The sequence below is a fragment of the Primulina eburnea genome, chromosome 10 (genome assembly GCF_022965805.1).
Source record: "Primulina eburnea isolate SZY01 chromosome 10, ASM2296580v1, whole genome shotgun sequence".
NCBI classification, from domain to species: Eukaryota; Viridiplantae; Streptophyta; class Magnoliopsida; order Lamiales; family Gesneriaceae; genus Primulina; species Primulina eburnea.
Window position 1 is genome coordinate 23430070 of NC_133110.1, and position 22312 is coordinate 23452381.

The 22312-nt window shown below is 37.0% G+C and overlaps 1 pseudogene; it reads right to left on the reverse strand.

The window, feature by feature from the left end:
• Window positions 1–5264: 5264 nt before the first annotated feature.
• Window positions 5265–22312, reverse strand: part of LOC140803227 (anaphase-promoting complex subunit 8-like) — a 111384-nt pseudogene continuing 94336 nt past the window's right edge.

Genomic DNA, 22312 nt, shown 5'->3' on the forward strand with positions numbered 1-22312 from the left:
TGGATAGTATGTTTAATGAGCATGTAGAAGTACAAGTCCAACATAATAAATAATTAAAGTTGTGATAGGCTTTGATTGAATTAATTAAACTATTTGGACTAGCCCAATTAATTAAATCAAGCCTATTAATGTTAATTATGTAATTAGGTTATTATTTTATTATAAATAATATATGCAAAGCTCTAAACCTAGCCACCACAACACAGTTTACGTGAGCATCCACCTCCAAAAGAAAGAGATTTTCGGCCACTTGGTTTTGAAAAAAGAAATATTGTGCCGTCTCTTAATTTTTCTTCTCCTACGCGAAATATCTTCTGTATTTTTCTAGTGCAAATTAGAAGAGGGACATACTATCTAGTCGTGGACTTGATAGAAGGATTTCATCGAAGAAAGTTCGTAGAGAATCAACAAGAGCTAATCCGTTTATATCGGATTAGTTGGAGCCACGTGATTAATTCACAAAGGTATAATTTCTAACATCCTATGAATGTTTTGTTAAATCATACGAGCGCCTAAAGCAATATTATTTTGTTTTTCAAAATAAAATAAAAAATTTTAAATCTTCCGCTGCGTTTGGGCGTGTAGAAAACGAGATCCAACAATTCCCCCAAAGATGGAACCTCCGATCTGCGAAGAAAAAGGGCTCGTGCTTCCAAAGGGCTTAGGAGGAAAAGGATGTCACTTGCATTACTAGCCTGGCCAATAGCTGGCTGTGACAAAATGGCCTACTTGATGATTGTCCAAAAGATGTTGAAAGACCATAAAACTTAGCATGTGCAAGTATCAAATTGGAATTACAAATAGAGTTACATCTCTTGAAAAGGCACCGAGAATGTCAATACTTTAGGGATTCCCATATTTCGTGAAATTAGAATCTCTCAAAATTATTTACGCTCGAATCATTCCATCAATTACTCTTTTTTATCCTAATTATACTGCACTTCTTTAACGGGATAATTTGAAATATAACCTTCATACGATAATTTTTTAGATTTTTGACCTTCTAACATTTTAATTTGTAAACTAACCTTCATTTAAAATTTTTATATGAATTTGGTCAAAATTACCCTTACATGCTCAAACATAATTATTCTAACCTAATTACTTATTTACTCTAATCTAAAATATTCATTTTCCCTCATCTACATATCTTTTTTTAGGCACCTTCCCTAATATTCTCTATCATTATCTCTTTTCCCATATTCTAAATTATTTTCTTTCTTATGCTTTCCTCTACGTATCTTTCATAACGAAAAAGAAAACAATTCGATATCATTTGCTTATTTCGGGTAACGATTATATGTATAATTTATGTTATTTGTTTACTTTTGATCATTTATGTTGTTTCTGTTCATTTATCTACAAACTATGTTAAAAAACGGAAAAAAAGTAGAAGAATGTGAATTGCTTTTACATTTATTTATTTTTTTAAAAGAATAAGACAAGTAGTGATGTTATAGTGATGAAGGTTCTTGAATTTTAATATTCTATTGATTTAAGAATAAGACAAAGAGAAAAAAAACTAAGAAAGTCAACTTTTGATATCCTATTGCTTCAGAATTTCCAAAGAACTTCCTGAACATTCTTAATTATTTTTAACATATGTTGTTTTTATATATTGCTTCAAAATCACCAAAGAATAAGATAAATTTTGTATTAGTGTTTTTTTAGGAAAAAAAAGTGTGTTTGATATTTTTTTCAGAATTATCAAATAATAAAATATATTTTGTATTAATTTTTTTTTTAGAAAAAAAAGTTCAGACATGAAATGCATAGATAATTTTAAATTTGCTTTTCAATTTTTTTTTATTTTGAGTGATGCATTTTTTTTTACTTAATAATATACATCTTTCTTTTTCTCTACAAGTAAATGACGCAAGTCATTTTTTGTTCCGATATGATGGAAAATGGAAAAATAATGAGCGAGAAGAACCTGAATGGTGCTCGGGGTTGAATGGTGGATATGGAGCCATAAATTTTGATGACGCTGAAGTAACCATGTCAATGCTGAAAGATCAAGTATACGTGAATTGTGGCTTGAACAAAAGTGAGCTTGAATTAAAATTCAGTTACTCAACACATATTTGTGATCATATTCTTGGTCTGATATATTTAAGAAGTGAAAAGTGTCTGTTGACCTTTCTATTGCTTGATGATACACATCATAGGCCTTTACTTCAAGTGGAAATTGAGAAGAAATTTCAAGTTATTTGTGACAATAATGTTGATAATGAATATTCACATGGTTATGATGATTCTGGTGGTTCTAAATTTCATATATACATCGATAACAATTGTCGTGATGATTTTGTTGATTCTGAATTCAGTATACGTCGAGATGATGACCGTGGTGGTAATATTTGTGATGACCTCGATGATTATGCTAATGGTTAAGAACTTTATAGAGATGAACACTTTGATGGCGTCTTTATAGTAAGTCATGGTGGAAGTGAACATAAAAAACTAATGATGTGGAAAATATGAACGAGAATATGAATTGTAGAATAACACAACGTGTTGAATTGGAGTCTGACAATGGTGAACAAATGGCCAATGATAGCCAAAAATTTATATTGGTTGGTTCTAGTAGTGAGCAGGTATATATTTTTACGGATGAGTCTGATTTTTCAGTTGGTAAAGAGTTCGACAGTAAAATAGATGTTCAAAGAGAATTGTATAATATTGCGGTGAAAGCTTCATTTGAGATGCGAGTTTTAAAATCCACCACGACTTTGTGTTCATTAAGATGTGTAGATGATAATTGCAGCTGGAGGGTGCGTGTAGCACAAAAAAAGGGATTATCACGGTTTTCGGTTCGAACTTATTGCAATAAGCATACTTGTGATCTGACTAATCGAAAAAGGAGGCACCGACAAGCAAGTGCAACTATAGTATCAGATATGTTGGTGGAAAATTTCAGAGGACAACAAAAAATGACTGCCTTGAAATGAATACAAACAATGATGCAAAATAAGGGCGTCGAGATTAGCTACTTTAAAGCTTGGAACGGGAAGCAACTTGCCATAAATCAACTAAGGGGAGATCCTGTCAAAAGTTTCAAATTACTTCCTACATAATTGTACATGATTGAACAAGTGAATCCAGGGTCAAGAATACATTTGAAGGTCAACGAAGATGGTAGCTTCAAATATATGATTTTGGCCTACCGTGCCTGTATTGCTTAATTTAGATATATGAGGAAGGTGATATCAGTTGATGGTACGTATTTGACAGGAATACAAAAGTGTTTTATTGATAGCCACAACACAAGATGGAAACCATCACTAGTATCCTATTGCTTAGGCAGTTTTTGATTCAGAATGTGAAGAATCTTGGACTAGGTTTTTTGAAAAGTTGCATGAATTGATATCTAATGATGTTGAGTTAGTATTTATTTTTGACAGCCATAAAGGACTCATAAATGGTCTTGCCTCTGTATACAAGCAAGCACGACATGGGCATTGCATTTAGCATCTTGGACAAAACATCAAGTTAGGGCCAAAGTCCAAGGTAGGTGGAATTGCGTTGTTTATGCGAGCTGCTAAAGCTTATAAACATGTTGAGTTTGATGAATTATATGAAGAGATGAAAAACAGCTATCCAGTCATCGAGGGCAGTATTGATAGAGAAAAATGGGCAAGAGCATACTTTCCTAGTTTTCGGTACAATATTATGACGACAAATGGATCAGAATCAATCAATGGAAAGTTCGTGTTTGCACGAGAGCTACCAATGATTGCTTTGTTGGATGAAATTCAAGTCTTATCTCATCGTAATTTAATAATCACCGCAAAGCTGTCGTTGCTTCAACACGACATCTTACTCCATGGGCTGAGACGACCTTGCGATCAAGATTTATTGAGTCACAGAAAATGAAAGTTATTCAGATGAATACTTTTGAATATCACGTCATTGGAGTTGGTCATGATGCAGTCGTAGAGTTAAATAGAAGAACATGTCGTTGTCGAGTTTTCGATATTGATAGACTTCCGCGTGCACATGCTATTGCTGCTGCTAGTCACCATGGTATAGACATATATGAATTGTGCTCACATTATTATACCACGAATGTATGGGCTTTGGCATATACGGAAACTATTTATCCTATTCCCCCTGTGAAGAATGGAACATACCTGCTGGCATTGATTCTCTGATTGTACTACCTCTTAATATTATAGTTAACAAATGGAGAACAAAGAAAAAGAAGATTCCTTCCGTTGGTGAATTTAAAAGTAGAAAGACGAAATCAATAGTTTAATATATGTATTTAATTTTTTAATTATTGTTAAGTTGGTATTTTGGAACTGACACGTTCATATTTTTCTTTTGTTTCAATGACATGTTCCTTCGACATTTGAGCTAATGGGGAAGAACTTACATGCTGGATGTTGTTATTTTTTTTCAATTTCTTTGGTATTTTTGGCATCTAATTATTAAATAAGCCAACCAAATACTTCATTGCATCCAAATTTTGTTTTTCTCAATTTAAATGAAAACTTGAAAATGAAAAATTATCTTATACGTTTTGTATGGTATATCGTAAACAAAAGAACAAAACATAATTTGTGATTCTAGTCCGTTTCTTTTCAAAACAAATCTGCTGACATTTGTAATTTTTTCAAATTTTAAAAAGAAGTATTCGTTTCTTATTAGATTTATGTCAAAATGATTTTCTTATTGCATTTATGTGAAAATTGTAAAAAAGTAACAATAACTTAATTAAAAAAATAAAATCATATATCTTTTATTGGATTTATGTGAAAAAGGTAAAGAAGTAACAATCACCTAATTAAAAAAATAAAGTCACATATCTAAGTGAAAAACAAATGGAGCTTATATTTTTAAATATCTCCTTCTTTAACTGATGAATGACGAGAATAATAGTTTATTACTCATGTTTTCTCCAGTCAAATCGACATGACATCAGAGCCACGGCTCTATACCTTCCATAACAAAAGAAATTAGGGTTTGCAAAGGCGAAAAAAAATAGTCTCAGAACCCTTCCCGCGATGGGGCGTTGCTGCGCACTGCTGATAGCCGCAGAACCCTAACCCACCGGTGGCACTACTCTCGGCTGCGACGATGCACCAAAAGCCCACCCAATAAGCCCAATACCTTACTTTTTAGAAAAAGCCCAAAAACGTAAGGGAATATGGATTACAAAGCCCGACATGGCCCAATGGCATTATAAATTCATATGGATTACAGTTTGGGGCAGACCTCCGCTTTTTTATTGGGATGTTGGTCGTACTGGATCAAAAGAATTTGTGAGCACTTTAGAAATAAAGTAAAACTAGGTGAAATTTTGTATGGAACTTTGTTCAATTGTGCCATCTTTGCTGTGTTTTTTCCTAGATGTTTATATATCTTGAGCGCCTACATCTTTTTTCAAGTTATGCATGAAAGTTGGAAAATTTCAACGGCACTGTAATGATACAGAAATCTAAGAATAGGGGGGTAAATAAAATCAAGATTTTTCAAAGAATGATCGGAATTATAGGCAGCAAGTACACAAGGATACTTTGAGGTTTATGGTACATTTCCATGGGAGAGTTGGAGAACTTTGACAGACAAAAACATTGGCCTCCAAAAGCAGTATCTTTTAGTGTTTATACACGATTTCTTACAAAAATGATATCACGAGTAAACTACTATGGAAAGAGAACTAGCAAAAGTAAATCTAGACCCAAAAGGGCAACACTTGATAGACACGCCATTGTTGTCCGATGAATGAAGTCTCTGAAGTACTTGGCTTTCTGATTGTGATTCCAGCAATCTGGCAATTCGTAAGATTCATATCCTCAATTCAAGATTCTCAAAATTCTTTAGGATTTGAAACGAAGGATTTGATATGAGTTGGGAGGGGGAATATGATGTTATGCCATCTAATAAAGATTTGGAATAGGTTGATATGAATGAAAAAATAACATTAAATAGTAGAAAGAAATTTCAAACATATGGGTTTGACAATCATCAAAATAAGTTCAGTAGATCTCCAACAATGATATGGGATCAAGTATTTCCAAATCCTCCCATCCAAAGGAGCTTCACCGCTTAATTTAAGGAGGGAAATGCTCGACATCCCTCGAGTGTATTATTCCTCGAAGAATATTCTTCGCGGTCTCTTTCCCCTGCACACAGAATCCATGATGCAGTGAGAATCACAATTCACAATACACACGTAACATAAAGCACACAATCTAATATAACTTACTGGCCCAGTATAGTCACGAAGACGTGTGCAATAAAGTTCTGCTTCATCAAATTTATCCTGGTTTTTACAATGTAAAGCAAGAAACATCAAAGCTTCGACCATATTCGGTCCTTCCCTCTCTTCAACCTCCATTCTCTCGAAATCCTTCTTGTAATAAAATGCCGCCTCTTCGGTTCGCCCAAGTTCACAGTGAAGCTTTGCCAACTGGTGTACATCAATGGCTTCCCTGTCATTACAATTTGCTGCTCGTTTATAACATTTGATGGCTTCTTCGAGCATATGAAGTTGCTCAGTTTCATAGCACTGAGCCATTGCAGTCCACAACCGAAAATCATTTGGCTGCAAGAACACTGATTTTTTAAAATAATGAAGTGCATAAAAGGGCATTCCCATCATTTCATATGCTTGGCCTAATCCATACCAAGCTCTAAAGTCACAACAATTTATATCTAATGCCCTTCGATAGGCACCAATTGCAGCTGAGGTGTTCTTCATCTCCACGTAGTCGTGGCCCATAAGAGTCCATGCTGATAAGTAATTCTTATTCAGTTTAAGAGCCCTACGGAAATACACAACCAACTTTTCATGCTGCCCTTTCAAACTGTAATAGTTCCCGATTATACAACATGACTCAGGTCGGTATTTTTATCGGTCAAGGACACACGGTGGGCTAGATAACTCAATGCGGAGAAACATTCCTTGGCATAGAGAACATTGGAATATATATCCATATCTTCAATCCTATAAGGATCGTTTCTTAAGAGTTCTTCGAATATAATTTCCAACTGTTCAAACTCCCTGAGATTATATTGAGCTTTAGCTATTTGGGCTTGGATGTAATTGCTACAAGTGAATGTCCCTTGTAAATATTCATATTTTGCAAAGGGTTCGTTAAGCATCCGGATTTCTTGGTAAGCGCTGGCAAGGAAAAAGTCCTTCATCCAGTGATTATTGAGATTAAGACTATTTAATGCCTCACTTGTGGTACACAAGACTTGTAGCTCAGACCAAGCACTCCAGTTCCAAGGGTAGTTATTCGCAGACTTAGCAAGCACAGACCTAGCGATATTCTCACTGCCTTTCTCCTTGAGGACAAGTCCATACACATAGAGACCAAAAGGGTCGATTTTTCCATTTTTATGCAGTGTTGACAGTTCTTTCTCAAGAGAAATCAGTTCTTGGTTCAAACAGCATCGCTCTTGCCCAAAGGTCCCTCAAGTTCTATCATCTCTTCCTCTTTTTGTTTTTCTCCCGCCTTCATTAAGAAAGGAGGTGAATAAAATTTAATTATGTCTTTGCGGAAGATAAAATATGCGGAACTTTTTGCAAGATGATACAGCCAAAGCAACCACAATGCACATTCAATAATGAGAAAAAGAGGATCACATGTATTCAATGCCCCAGTACCACAAACATATGGAAATTGGCAACATAATTATGCTGTTAGAATCACATAAGAGAAATAGACCTAACGCCAAATGCCCGTATGCTTGCTCCAAATTGTTTCTGTTAATGAAATAGATACAAGATACACAGCCAAAACCTCATAACAGCAATCAACATTTTGTATGCTTCTTCTCCCTGTTGCATGCAATCAAAATCATTCCACCACTTTAATCCGGGAAAAAAAAATCATGCCACTGCTGTTTATGAAACGTCTACTTCATTTGAAAAGTGCGGAAATGGCCATTTCTTTATGAATCCAACTAGTGAGGAGTGCCATTTCTTCATCGTCGCTATCTTCAAGTTGACTGGTCAAGGCGATCCCTTTCGCCTTTACTTTGTCGTCATCTTTCTTTGTCTCCTTCCGGGTAGATACCTCAAGTTCATGGGTCTTTAGTGTCCCATGAAGTTGATCAAGGTCGTAGGATGCCACATCTCCCTTGTTGGATTCAATGATAGCCGTGCGCTTTGCATCCCATTCCGTCGGTAGTGCTCGAAGGGCTCTCCTCCACACTTGTTTAGTTGGGTAGTTCTCACCAAGTTGGGCAAGCTCATTGATGATTTGGGTGAGCCGCCGGAACATGGTGTCGATATCCTCCTTGGGTTCCATCTCAAAGGTCTCGTACTTGAGTTGGAGAAGATCTATCTTCGTTTCTTTGACTTGATTGGTTCCCTCGTGGCAAATCTTCAATTTGTCCCAAATCTCTTTGGCGGAGGTGCAAGCCGAGATTCGGTTGTATTCATTCATATCTAGGGAACAATGAAGAATATTCATAGCTTTAGCATTTTGAGAGATAAGTTTCATATCGTCCTTGGTGAGGTCATCCATTCCCTTAGGAATTTCCTTATCATCCACCGTTTTCATGGGGATATAGGGACCTTTCACCGTTATTTTCCAAAGGTCGTAATCGACGGATTGGATGTATAGAGATATTCTATTCTTCCAATATCCGTAATTAGTACCATTGAAAAGAGGGGGACGATTTGTGGATTGTCCTTGGGCATACTCGCTTGCTAGATTGGCCATTTTTAAAAGATTTTGAAAAACTTGGCTCTGATACCACTTGAAGAACCTAAGGGGGGGGGGGGGGGGGGTGAATAGGTTCTTTAAGGCCCTTTAGCGTTTTTAAAACGAGTTTGCAAAAATTGCAAGCGGAAGACTTGAAGGACAATCACAAATAAGTACGATAAATGAATGCGTAAAGTAAGTGCGTAAAATAAATGCGTAATTTAAATGCAATAAAGTAAATGCGTAAAGTAAAGAAGGATAGAGATGTTTATGGAAGTTCGACGAAGAATCGTCTACGTCTCCCCTTCTCGATGAGGATCGAGGTATCACTATAACGACTTGGCTTTAGGAGCTCCAAGCTAGCTTTTACAACCACGCCTCGATGCGTCTACTTGGCCTTGAAGGGCTCCAAGGATAGCCACGAACTTTACAACCCACTCGAGAGTATTACTTTCACTCTTTTTCTACAACTCTTTTGATATTACAACTCTTTTAATCAACGCACACAAGAGATAGTAGAAGGCTTTGTAAGAGACAAGAGAGAATGGAGTGGGATGATTGAGAATGCATCCTCAAAGGCCTATTTATACTAGTCTTGGACGCCAAGGTTCGGATCTTCTGTTTATGCTTCGGAACTTCCGATCAATTTGCGTAATTTCTGGAATGACTTCGGATCTTCCGTTCTTGACTTCGTAGGGTCCGAACATATGCTTCGGAGGGACCGATCAAACTTCGTTTCTTCCGAAAAATTCTTTCAGACAGTGTATGAACAACTTCGGAAGGTCCGAACTCCAGTTCGTATCGTCCGAACATTCCCGCGTTCCGGAGATTTGAAATCTTCAACACTTCGTAGCTTCCGATCATGTCCATCGTAGCGTCCGAAATCTACTCAATCAACAGTCAGATCAAATTATCTCTGGATTGAAGCGATTTGATTGCTTGTGTTCGGAACGTCCGATCCATGCTTCGGAACGTCCGAACTTGCTCCTCGCAGCTTCCGAACAGCTTCTATTTTGCTTCTGATTGGCACAATTTCGGAACGTCCGAACCAAATTTCGGAGCTTCCGAACGTAACCTTGATCTTAATTTCCTGCATGCCTCAATATAAAACATTAGTACATTTTTAGCCAAGTTTTGGTATCATCAAAACAAAAACTTTGGGATATGTTACAGCATTAAAAACATTAATCTCATCCTCGAGATTTGTATGCGTTTAAGGTGTAACATAGTGACAGATATCTGTTCTTTTGTGATTTTATTCCATATGTATTGGGAGACTGTTGTACATCCTAGACATGATTTTGTATGAATTGCATTGATATATACTTTATCTGTTGGGTCTGTATGTACTGTAGCATTGATTTATTTATCTTTTGAGGGAAGGATTGATATCAGTGAATTCTGTAAATATCGTATATTGCAGTAAAATGAGAATGAGATGGAGTTATACTATGTTGTACTTGTGTTTTCTGATTCTGACTGCATTATTGATATTGATGTGTTGACAAGTACCGAACTATTATAGACTCTTGCCAGGAGATGGTAAGATTCGGACCTGAAATGGCCGAATAATGAATAATATACATTAAGGATTTTCGATTTAAAATTCCTTTGATATCCGTATTATTTATGACTCGATGATTATCGAAAGGAATGGAGTAATTTCTTATGTATTCAGTGGATTACTGAAACTGAGCGTATCATGTACTGAATTGCCAGTAGTAGGAGAATTGCTAAAGACTTCCTAGATAAGATTCCGGGTTTGCCTTATATCAGGGAGAGTGATTTCAGCCTTGATTTGATATCAGGTACTGTTCCTATTGTTAGAATTTGTTGCGACTTTGATTGTTTCACTCCCAAGAGCAGGTTGTCCACAAGTAGTATAATTCGGTGAGTTCCGATATCATATCCACAGGGAAGCTAAGGTAATTACAAGTCCAATACAATGTATTTTTATTTATTTTTTCTTTTATTTGTTTGAATCTTTAATTGGTAATTTTTAATAGTTCAAATTTTAATTTAAGTAGTTGATATTAAAGAATCCACTCTTGGTATTTTAATAAAGTTAACATTAACGAACAATATTGAAATCCACTTAATAAAATGGTTCCAATATATTAAATAATCATATTTATATTATGTTATATATTATTATCTTATAAGTATATAATATATATAACAAAACTTATAAATTTTGTCAAGTATTTATTGTGCTATATATATATTTGTAAACACTAAATCAAGGTTCCCACTTTAAATGGTTGGTAAAACCAAACTAACATTTAAATGGTACCAAGAAATTAATATTATGTTATATTTATATATAGTAAATTAAGGTTCTCACTTTAAATGGTTGGTAAAACCAAACAAACATTTAAATGGTACCAATAATTTAATATTATAATATATTCATATATAATAAATCAAGGCATCCACTTTAAATGTAATACCAAACTAACATTTAAATGGCTCCAAGAATTTAGTGTAACATATAACAACAATAAATCAAAACTCCCACTTATAAGTAGGGTATATAAATGCTTAAAGAAATAAATATAACATAAACAATAAATAATGATTAAATAATATAAAACATAGATTCTTACCTTTTAGTAACCTTATTATCATGCCAAGAGTTTCACATTTTCATCTCAACTTTAGGAAGTTAGCTATTCATTATTCAAAGTGTAAATCTTTGAAAATGAAATTAACATGCTAATTATATTTAAATGAAAAAATAAAGGAAAAATATAGAGAGAAATTTTATGAACTCAAAGGTTTGTTCATAGAATAAGAGATATCTCAATACATTACAATGCACCCCTATTTATAGCCAAATTTGGGGAGACAACTACAAATAAAATATTATTTTTTTTACACATAAGTCTTCATTGGTGTTCCAAGATATTATATTATATTACACATCACTTTTGAAAATCTTCTTCTCTGAATTTGCTTTTTCACATAAAAAGAAACATGTGGATAATTGAGTTGTCTAGTTGTGGTATTTTTTTCAGATCATTTGACCAACTAATTTGAGAGATATGGTCAAAATACTAGAGCATGGTAAAACTGCCACTCCTTTGGTAACTTTATTTGTTGCTTAATTTGATCCCAATTGTGAGAGGATTTTTATCTCATGCTTATCAACAATATTGTAGATAATTTCTACAGGTGCAAGAATCATCTTAATCCCATTTTCAACGCCAAGGTTATTCTTATTTTATCGAACCTGTAAAAATAGTAAAAACTTATAATTAAACAACTTTTTTTATACAATTTATGATAAAACATATAATATTTAAACATTTAATAAAACCTATAAATTTATATTATAAAACATTTAATTAATGTACAATTTTTATGTTTATCACACCTCCCAACCAGCTTATTGCTAGTCCCTAGCAATTTAAGCATTAATAGCAACACAAAACATATTGATTAATTTAAATAGAAATGTAATCAGAACTATCCAAGAGTTTAAATTAAATTTGAAATCTGTCAAAATTATATCAAGATCATTATAATTATAATTTATGAAATAATCTGAACTGATCAATTCAAAGCTTATTTTCAGGTAGTTAAATGTACATGGCCTTCAGAAATTCCAAATAAGAGTCTCAACTCCATATTCTCACAGGTTAATAAGTGTTTTAATTTATGGGAATGATTTCTCTCATGGAGTTGGAATACAGATAAATGCTCAGGAAAATGGTTTACAAAATGCAGACAGACAAACGAGCCAAATTATCAAAAGATAGGAAACCATTGATTTAAAATCCAATTGTTCTTAGTATATATTTTTTTCCTGAATATTTTTTTTACATCATGGAATCAGACTAAGTTTATGTTTTTTGACCACATATTTATTTAATTTGTACAATGTATTTCTCTCTTTTTTTTCTTTTTTTTTTTTTTCAATTTCTATTTTTATGAGAGATAAATGGGTCGCAGCATGTAACTTAAAAATTACATAGATCTTCAACATCTTTCTTTTTTCTTTTTTTTTTCAGGAAATATAATTTTTTTTTTCAAAATAAGAACACAAGATCTAAACAATAGATAGCTTCTCTGATGATCGATAAAGGCTCGCAATCTGTTTTCTCAATCACAAAATATGTGTGAGTTTTAAAATTTTAGGCACTTTTATCAGGTATATCTTGGGCCATATACTTTAATAACTGATTTTATCACAATGGTTAATCATTCAAAAAGATTTCATAAATCATATTTTTATAGTGATCAAAATATTAAAATTGATTTTTTTTTCCCAAATAAAGATTAAACATCCTTAGATAGATTAATACATTTTCTAATTTAAACCTTTGAAATATGTAATGTATGATATTTTTGCAAAATTTACAAAGATACAAGCAATAAACATGATTTTATTATAATATATATAATTTTTTTTTCATTTTTTCTCCCCCCAATCAGAATTTGACATTGTCTTTAATGTCAAAATAACTATTAATAAAGAGTACATAATGAAAGAGATATCATCTGGAATTTTATTGAAGATAACAAACTGAAACAAACGCAAACCAATCCACGACTTTTGAATCAACGATCCAACTTCCTTTTCTTACTTCTTGATTGCGACCAATTGATCTTTGTTATCATCGGATCAGGCTTATGAACAAAAGCTTCCAAATCATCAATTAATTGGTCGGCAGTCGAAGCACAGATGAGCATCCGTCGTGAATTTTCTGAAATGAAATTCTGTCCCACAGCTTTATCAAGAAATGTCAACAAACTGTCATAATAATTATTGATATTCAACAAGCCCATAGGTTTATTATGGATATTAAGTTGTGCCCAAGAAACAATGTGAAAAATTTCTTCTAATGTACCAAAACCACCTTGTAGTGTGATAAAAGCATCAGATTTTTCAATCATTTGAGTGATTTTTTCATACATAGAAGAAACTTTTAATTCTTCTCCAATCGTAACACCTGTAATATTTCCTTCAGCTAAAGCTGTAGGAATAATACCCAAAACCTGACTACCTCCAAGATGAGCAGATGTTGAAACAGATCCCATTAACCCAATATTACCTCCCCCATATACCAAGTGAATTTTTCTCTCTTAGCCAATATCTTCCCAAGATTATTCGCTGCTTCTACAAACACTTCATTTTTTCCAGGACTCGACCCACAAAATACACAAATATTTTTCAATGTTTGTGTAGAGGATCCAGCCATGTTTTTACTTTCTTTTTTTTTTTTGTCTGCGAAAATAGAGAGAAATATGAGAGATTTTATAGAGGTAATATGTTATCATGACAAAATTATGGGTCACAGCTGTAAACAGAATAAATAGTAAAAACAATAATGATACACATGCATATAAACAGTAGTGTGATTGTGGCTCACAATTTTCCTCTGGTTTTACGTCCAGAAACGGCTTCAACGCCTTCTATGAGTCGAGGATATGCTTCCCATCCAATTTTCTTATAAATTGGCAAACAGGGTCTTTCACACCTTCCTGCATAAATTTTTCTTAGAACATTTTCAGAAACAAAGGGAAAATATTTACAAATTGTTGAGAGAATTTCATCCATTTTGAAAAGAAAAAAAATGATTTTTTTTTATTTTATATCAGCAATTGTGGGAAACTGATTTAACCGACTATGAGAGTCACGGAGTATTGTTATCCGCCATTTAACCGGGAAAATAAAAAGATTAAGGAAACCTGAAATAAAAACAAACAAATTTAAATGCAACATAAAAATTTAAGGATCAGAAAGGGAAATAAACTCTTCTTGAAATATTTCATTTTCCAAAAATGGTTTAAGCCTTTGTCCATTCACTTTAAAAACATCACCATTTTTAGGATTTTCAATATCCACAGCTCCATAAGGATACACATGCTTTACAACATATGGGCCTGTCCATCTTGATCGTAATTTCCTGGGAAAATTTGAAGTCTAGAATTATAAAGCAAAACTTTTTTACTAATCTCAAAAGATTTTCTAAGAATTTTTTTATCATGAAATGATTTGATTTTTGCTTTATAAATCCTTGAATTCTCATACGCGTCATTTCTGAGTTCATCAAGTTCATTAAATTGCAATTTACGCAATTTGTTGGCATCATCCATGCTTGAATTTAAAGTTTTGATTGCCCAATAAGCTTTATATTCCAATTCCACAGGCAAATGACAATGTTTTCCACAAACTAACCTATAGGGAGACATATTCAATGATGTTTTAAAAGCTGTTCGATATGCCCAAAGTGCATCATTAAGTCGCAGAGACCAATTTTTTCTATTTGAGTTAACAGTTTTTTTCAAAATTTGCTTTATCTCCCTATTAGCTAATTCAACTTGTTCATTTGTTTGATGATGATAAAGGGTAGTTACTTTATGAGTAATACCATATTATTTCATTAATGAAGCAAATGGTTTATTAACAAAGTGAGTTCCCCTATCACTTATCATGGCTCGGGGAATTCCAAATCTACTAAAAATATTTTCTTTTAAAAATTTGATGACGATTTTATGATCATTTGTTTGATATGGAATTGCATCTATCCATTTGGAAACATAATCAACTGTAACTAAAATATACAAGTATCCAAACGACGGTGGAAAAGGTCCCATAAAATCTATTCCCCAACAATCAAAGATTTCAATTTCAATAATAGGATTCAAAGGCATCATGTTTCTTTTTGAAATCGCACCCAATTTTTGACAATTTTCACAGATCTTGCAGATTTCGTGGGTGTCTTTAAACAAAGTGGGACAATAAAATCCACACTGCAAGATTTTTGCAAATGTTTTCTTTGAAGAAAAATGTCCTCCGCATGCTTCTGAATGACAAAATTTAATGACACTACTTACCTCATTGTCGGGTATGCAACGTCGAAAAATTTGATCCGGACAATACTTGAACAGATACGGATCATCCCAATAAAAGTTTTTTACCTCAATCAAAAATTTTCTTTTATCTTGAGAACTCCATTGCGGTGGCATTTTTCCTGTCACAAGAAAATTTACTATGTTAGCAAACCAAAGTGTAGTAGTAACTTCAAATAGATGTTCATCAGGAAAATTATCGTTAATTGGTGTCATTTCACAAGATGATCCTGTTACTAGTCTCGATAAATGATCGGCTACGACATTCTCGGTTCCTTTTTTATCTTTGATCACAATGTCAAATTCTTGGAGCAACAAAATCCATCATATCAGTCGTGGCTTTGCATCATGTTTGGTCAACAAATATCTAATAGCAGAATGATCAGTAAAAACAGTAGTCGTTGATCCAATCAAATAAGAACGAAATTTATCTAATGCAAATATTACAACAAGTAGTTCTTTTTCAGTTGTGGAGTAATTCATTTGAGCATTGTTTAAAGTTCTACTTGCATAATATATCACATAAGGCTTACCGTTTCTTCTTTGACCCAATACTGCACCGACTGCATAATCACTCGCATCGCACATGATTTCAAATGGTAAAGACCAATCAGGAGGTTGCATGATAGGAGCTGATGTTAAATGTCGAATGATTTTATCAAAAGAATTTTGACATTCTTGAGTCCACTCAAATGCAGTGTCTTTTGTTAAGAGGTTACAAATGGGTTTAGAGATTAAACTAAAATCTTTTATAAACCTCCTATAAAATCCAGCATGTCCCAAAAATGAGCGAATTTCTTTAATGGTTTTTGGAGGGGGGAAATTGGCAATGACATCAACTTTGCTTTATCAACTTCAATTCCATGAGATGACACGACATGTCCCAAAACAATTCCAGAAGTAATCATGTAATGACATGTAGTGACCCGTTCCAGAATCACCTACTAATCAGAACTTAAGCATGCAAAATTAACATTTAAAACTGAATCAGGTAAACAGCGGAAAAACAGTAATACAACCCAATCGAATCTGTAAGTACAAAATACTTAAACAACCAGATCGAACTAAATACCAAGAACAAATACCAACAACTACAGGTCAACCTCTGCCAGCTCCCTGTCCACTCCCTCCTGGACCGTCCAACCTGAGACCTGCCCCATCGAATAGGGTGTCCAAAACAGAGATAAACCGAGGACGTGAGCATAAAACGCTCAGCACCGAAAGCATGAGTATACAAGACTATGACATGCATGTATGCAAAATGTACTGGATACCAGGATCTGGGTATATCGAAATACTGCTCAGGTAAATGACGTCAAGGTATGTAGCACTCTGCGCCGTCGCACCAGGAGGTGGCTCCCATACCAAAATAAACCTGTGGATATACCGGTGACCTGACCACCGTCGGCCAACGGGGTCCAACCATCCACAACAAACGAGGGCTGAGCACCCTCTCAACAGGCTATTTCAAAGATAATCAGGCTCAACATGATTATGCAAATGCCGCATAATAAACCATGCATCATATGACAGATAATAATGCAACATATAAACATGCAACACATAGTAAAGCATACTCAATCCTGCTATCTCGGATAGTACTTTCGTACCTCAAACCAGTAGATCCTAGCAATCAGCCCTAGAATCAAGCCTACAATCCAAGTGATACCATATCACTAAACCACATCTAAAAGCCTTAACTAGACTAATAGATACTCCCAAATCTCAAAGGGAACCCAGAACTATAGCTGCGTCCGTAGTCAGCCCACTGATGCCGCTAGCCCCCAACTAGAGCACAGCTCCGCTACAAAACCAGTAGCTCCCCGCTAGTGCCCGAACCTTGGGAAAAGACTAGAAACCCATCAGAAACGACTAAAACGCTCTGGAACTCTCGGAATTGGCGAGTGAAAAGTGAAGCCTCGCGCTTCTATTTATAGACAACGATCGGAAGATCCGATCCACTTCGGAAGATCCGATCCGGTGCACTTCGGAAGATCCGATCCACTTCGGAAGATCCGAATTCTGCATGTCTTCCACGTGTCCAGCCACCTGTCTTCGGACGATCCGAACCCTGATCGGACGATCCGAACTCTGACATGACATGACTCGTCTGACTCCGAACAGAACGGTCCATCCGAACCCACTTCGGACGATCCGAACCAACTTCGGACGATCCGAACCCGGTTCAGTCCTTCCGATCCCACCGAAATACAATTAATCCAATAATTAACTCAAATTAGGCATCGGGATACTACATTCTCCCCCTCTAAAAAGGATTTCGTCCGCGAAATCGAGTCTGAAGAATGACAATTCTGAACAACAATACATTCAACTTAAGAATGAATTACAACTGAAAGTACAACTGAAATTACAATCATAACTGAAAATACTACAACTAGAACAACTCTGGATGCTCTGACCGCATGCGACTCTCTAGTTCCCAAGTAGCTTCTTCAGTACCTCGGCGCTGCCACTGCACTAAGACAAGAGGAATAGTCTTATTCCGCAGTACCTTATCCTTCCGGTCTAAGATCGAAACCGGTCTTTCTACAAAAGACAAATCCGGATTCAGCTGAACTTCTGTTGGATGCAAAACATGAGACTCATCCGCTACGTATCGTCTCAACAAGGACACATGAAACACATTGTGAACACTAGACAGATACGGTGGCAAAGCTAATCTGTAGGCCAAGTCTCCCACACATTCTAAGATCTCAAAAGGACCAATGAATCTCGGAGATAGCTTACCCTTGAGTCCAAATCTCAGAATCCTCCGAAAAGGTGATACCTTGAGAAACACTTTCTCGCCTGCATCAAAATGAAGAGGTCTGCGCTTGGAGTTCGCATAACTTGCTTGTCGATCCTGAGCAGTCTTAATCCGCTGTTTGATCACAAGAACTTTGTCCATGGCCTGCTGAATCAATTCCGGACCCTCGACCTGTCGTTCTCCGACTTCTTCCCAGAACAGGGGAGTACGACAACGTCGACCATACAATGCTTCAAACGGAGACATACCAATACTCCTATGAAAACTGTTGTTGTATGCAAACTCTATCAGTGGCAGATGATCCTGCCAAGCTGGCCCGAAATCCATCACACAAGATCTCAACATATCCTCAAGAGTACGAATAGTCCTCTCTGACTGACCGTCAGTCTCTGGGTGATATGCAGTACTCAAACTCAAGGTAGTGCCCAAAGCTTGCTGAAAGCTGCCCCAAAATCTAGATGTAAATCGAGGATCTCTGTCACTAACGATACTCACGGGCACACCATGAAACCGTACAATCTCCTGAATGTACAACCGTGCCATCCGATCGAAAGTGAAATCTCTGTTATATGGAAGAAAATGGGCAGACTTAGTAAGCCGATCCACTACCACCCAGATAACATCTCTATTCCCCACAGACATAGGCAAGTGAGTCACGAAGTCCATCGTGATATGCTCCCACTTCCACTCCGGAATAGGAAGATTCTGCAACAAACCTCCAGGTCGTCGATACTCAGCCTTCACCTGCTGACAGACTAGGCACTTGGAGACATACTGATAAACATTACGTTTCATACCTTTCCACCAAAATCGAGTCCTCAAATCCTTATACATCTTGTTGCTCCCTGGATGAACACTCAACTTGCTACGATGAGCCTGGGACAAAATCTCCTCCCTCAAAGTGTCATCTTCCGGTACAACAACACGACCAGATAAGCACAAAAGACCCTCGGACTGATAGTGGAATCCAGAAGTATTATCTCCATCAGCCAACCGAGCTAATTTCTGAACCTTAGAATCAGACATCTGAGCATCTCTAATCCGAGAATACAAAACTGGCTCGGACAAAATAGTAGCTATACGGATACTCTCTGTTCCCTTCCGATGCTTACAATTGAATCCCATCGAACAGAAATCCTGAATAATCCCAGATACAGCACAAGTCTGAAGAGCAGATAACCTCACCTTGCGACTAAGAGCATCGGCCGTGAGATTCGCAGATCCTGGATGATACTTGATCACACAATCGTAATCCTTGAGTAGATCCATCCAACGACGCTGACGCATGTTCAACTCAGCCTGAGTGAACAGATACTTCAAACTCTTATGATCAGTGAAGATCTCAAATCGCTCACCATACAGATAATGGCGCCAGATTTTCAAAGCAAAAACGATCGCTGCTAATTCCAGATCATGAACAGGATAGTTTTCCTCATGAGGCTTTAACTGTCTCGACGCATAAGCAATCACATGCTCATTCTGCATCAGAACAAACCCTAGTCCCTGTAAAGAGGCATCGGTGTAAACACTGAAACCACCAGATCCAGACGGTAAAGCCAAAACAGGCGCAGATGTCAAACGTCTGCGAAGTTCCAAGAAACTCTCTTCGCACTCTGATGTCTACTCAAATGAAACATCTTTCCGAGTGAGCTGAGTGAGTGACTTAGCAATCTGAGAGAAGTTGACAATGAAACGGCGATAATACCCAGCCAATCCCAGAAAACTGCGGATCTCGGCTACTGTCGTCGGACGCGACCAGTTCAACACCGCTTCCACCTTACTTGGGTCAACTGAAACTCCCTTGCTAGAAATGACATGACCAAGGAATACAACCCTGTCAATCCAAAACTCACATTTACTCAACTTCGCATAAAGCTGATTCTCGCGAAGTGTCTGTAAAATAATCCTTAAGTGTTGTGCGTGTTCTTGCTGATCATGCGAATAGATTAAGATATCATCTATAAACACCACAACAAACTTATCCAAGAAATCCCGAAATACCCGATTCATCAGATCCATAAAAACTGCTGGTGCATTCGTCACCCCAAAAGGCATAACCAGAAACTCATAATGCCCATACCGGGTCCTGAATGCAGTCTTCGATATGTCTCCCTGATGAACTCGAAGCTGATGATAACCAGACCTTAAATCAATCTTGGAATATACAGAGGTACCTTGCAGTTGATCAAATAAATCATCAATCCGTGGCAACGGATACTTATTCTTTATCGTAGCACGATTCAACTGCCGATAATCTATGCAGAGCCGCATAGAACCATCCTTCTTTTTGACAAAAGAACTGGTGCTCCCCACGGGGACACACTGGGTCGAATATACCCCTTGTCAAGAAGATCCTGCAACTGCTGTTTCAATTCTTGCATCTCCGATGGAGCTAAACGATAAGGAGCTCTAGAGATTGGTGCCGTGCCTGGCACTAAATCAATGTCGAAATCCACTTCCCGAACGGGAGGAAAACCAGGAATCTCCTCGGGAAAAACATCCGGAAAATCGCAAACCACTGGAATGTCACTGATACCGACACTAACTGCGGACGAATCAATAGCATAGATAAGGTAGCCTTCCCCGCCCGACTCTAAAGCACGACAGGCTTTCAGAGCAGAAACCACAGGCATCGGGGGTCGCGCTCCCTCTCCATAGAAAAACCAACTGTCGCCCTCAACTGGACGAAACTGCACAAACTTCTGATAACAGTCCACAGTAGCTCTAAACACAGTCAGCACATCTATTCCCAGAATGCAATCAAAATCCTCCATCGCAAGAATCATCAAATTAGCAGTTAAAATATTACCCTCAAATTCTAGAGGACAACCTAAAACTAGACGTCTAGCTAGCACCGAATGACCCATCGGTGTGGAAACAGATACCACAACGTCCAAAGAAGTGAAAGGTAACTTATGACGCTTAGCAAACCTCGCAGATATGAATGAATGCGATGCATCAGTATCAATGAGAACGTAAGCAGGTAATCCACATAATAAAAACACACCTGCGATAACTCTCTCGTTCTCCTCAGCCGCCTGATCCTGGTTAAGAGCAAAGACCTGCCCTTGAGTACGCGGTCGGAGGTTAGAACCCTGAGTAGACTGTCCCTGCTGTGGCCTCTGATGAACTGAAGCCTGAGAACCAGATCCTGATCCTCCGCCCGTCTGTGGACAATCTCTCTTCATGTGGCCCATCTCACCGCACTTGTAACAAGCACCCGCAACCTTGCGACAACGCTCCGTCGGATGATCCTTCCTGCAGTGCTGACACGGGCCCCTCTTCTTCCCAAAATGGTGAACTCCTCCAGATCCAGAGGAAGAAGAAGTAGATCCAGTCTTCTTAAATGCTTGGGCGCGGGGACCCAAAGAACTAGTAGGACGAGCAGACTGCATGGCTCGACCTCTCAACAAACTGCCCTCAGCCTGGCGACAACGATTTACAAGGCCCTCATACGATGTCGGATCATCGCAGACAACAACCCGATCATAAATCTCCTGATTGAGGCCCTGAAGAAAATGGTTATACTTGGCCATAGCATTGTCACTGACATGCGGAACATATGGAAGCAACTCAAAGAACTTCTGCTGATACTCATCAACAGACAAACTTCCCTGCTTCAGATTGATCAACTCAATCGCCTTGGTCTGCAGAAGAGCTGGCGGAAAGTAAAGCAACATGAAAGCGGCTCGGAAATCGGCCCAAAGAACTCGACCCTGTCGCTGAACTATCGGTGCAGAGGTAGACCTCCACCACTTGCGCGCACCACCCTCCAGCAAGAAATCAAGGGTATCAATCTGCTGCTCCGCCGAGCACTGAAAAGTCTTGAAGCAGCTCTCCATCCTCTCAAGCCAGTTCTCCGCAACATCCGGGGTCTCACCGCCTGAAAGAGGTTTCGGCCCCATCTGCAAGAACCGATGCATACTAAAACTCCGAGGCTCATCACGACGGTGTTGACGACGTTCTCGATGCTCTTGACGACGCTCCCGATCGTCGCGGTCTCCCCAGCGTCCAACGCTGC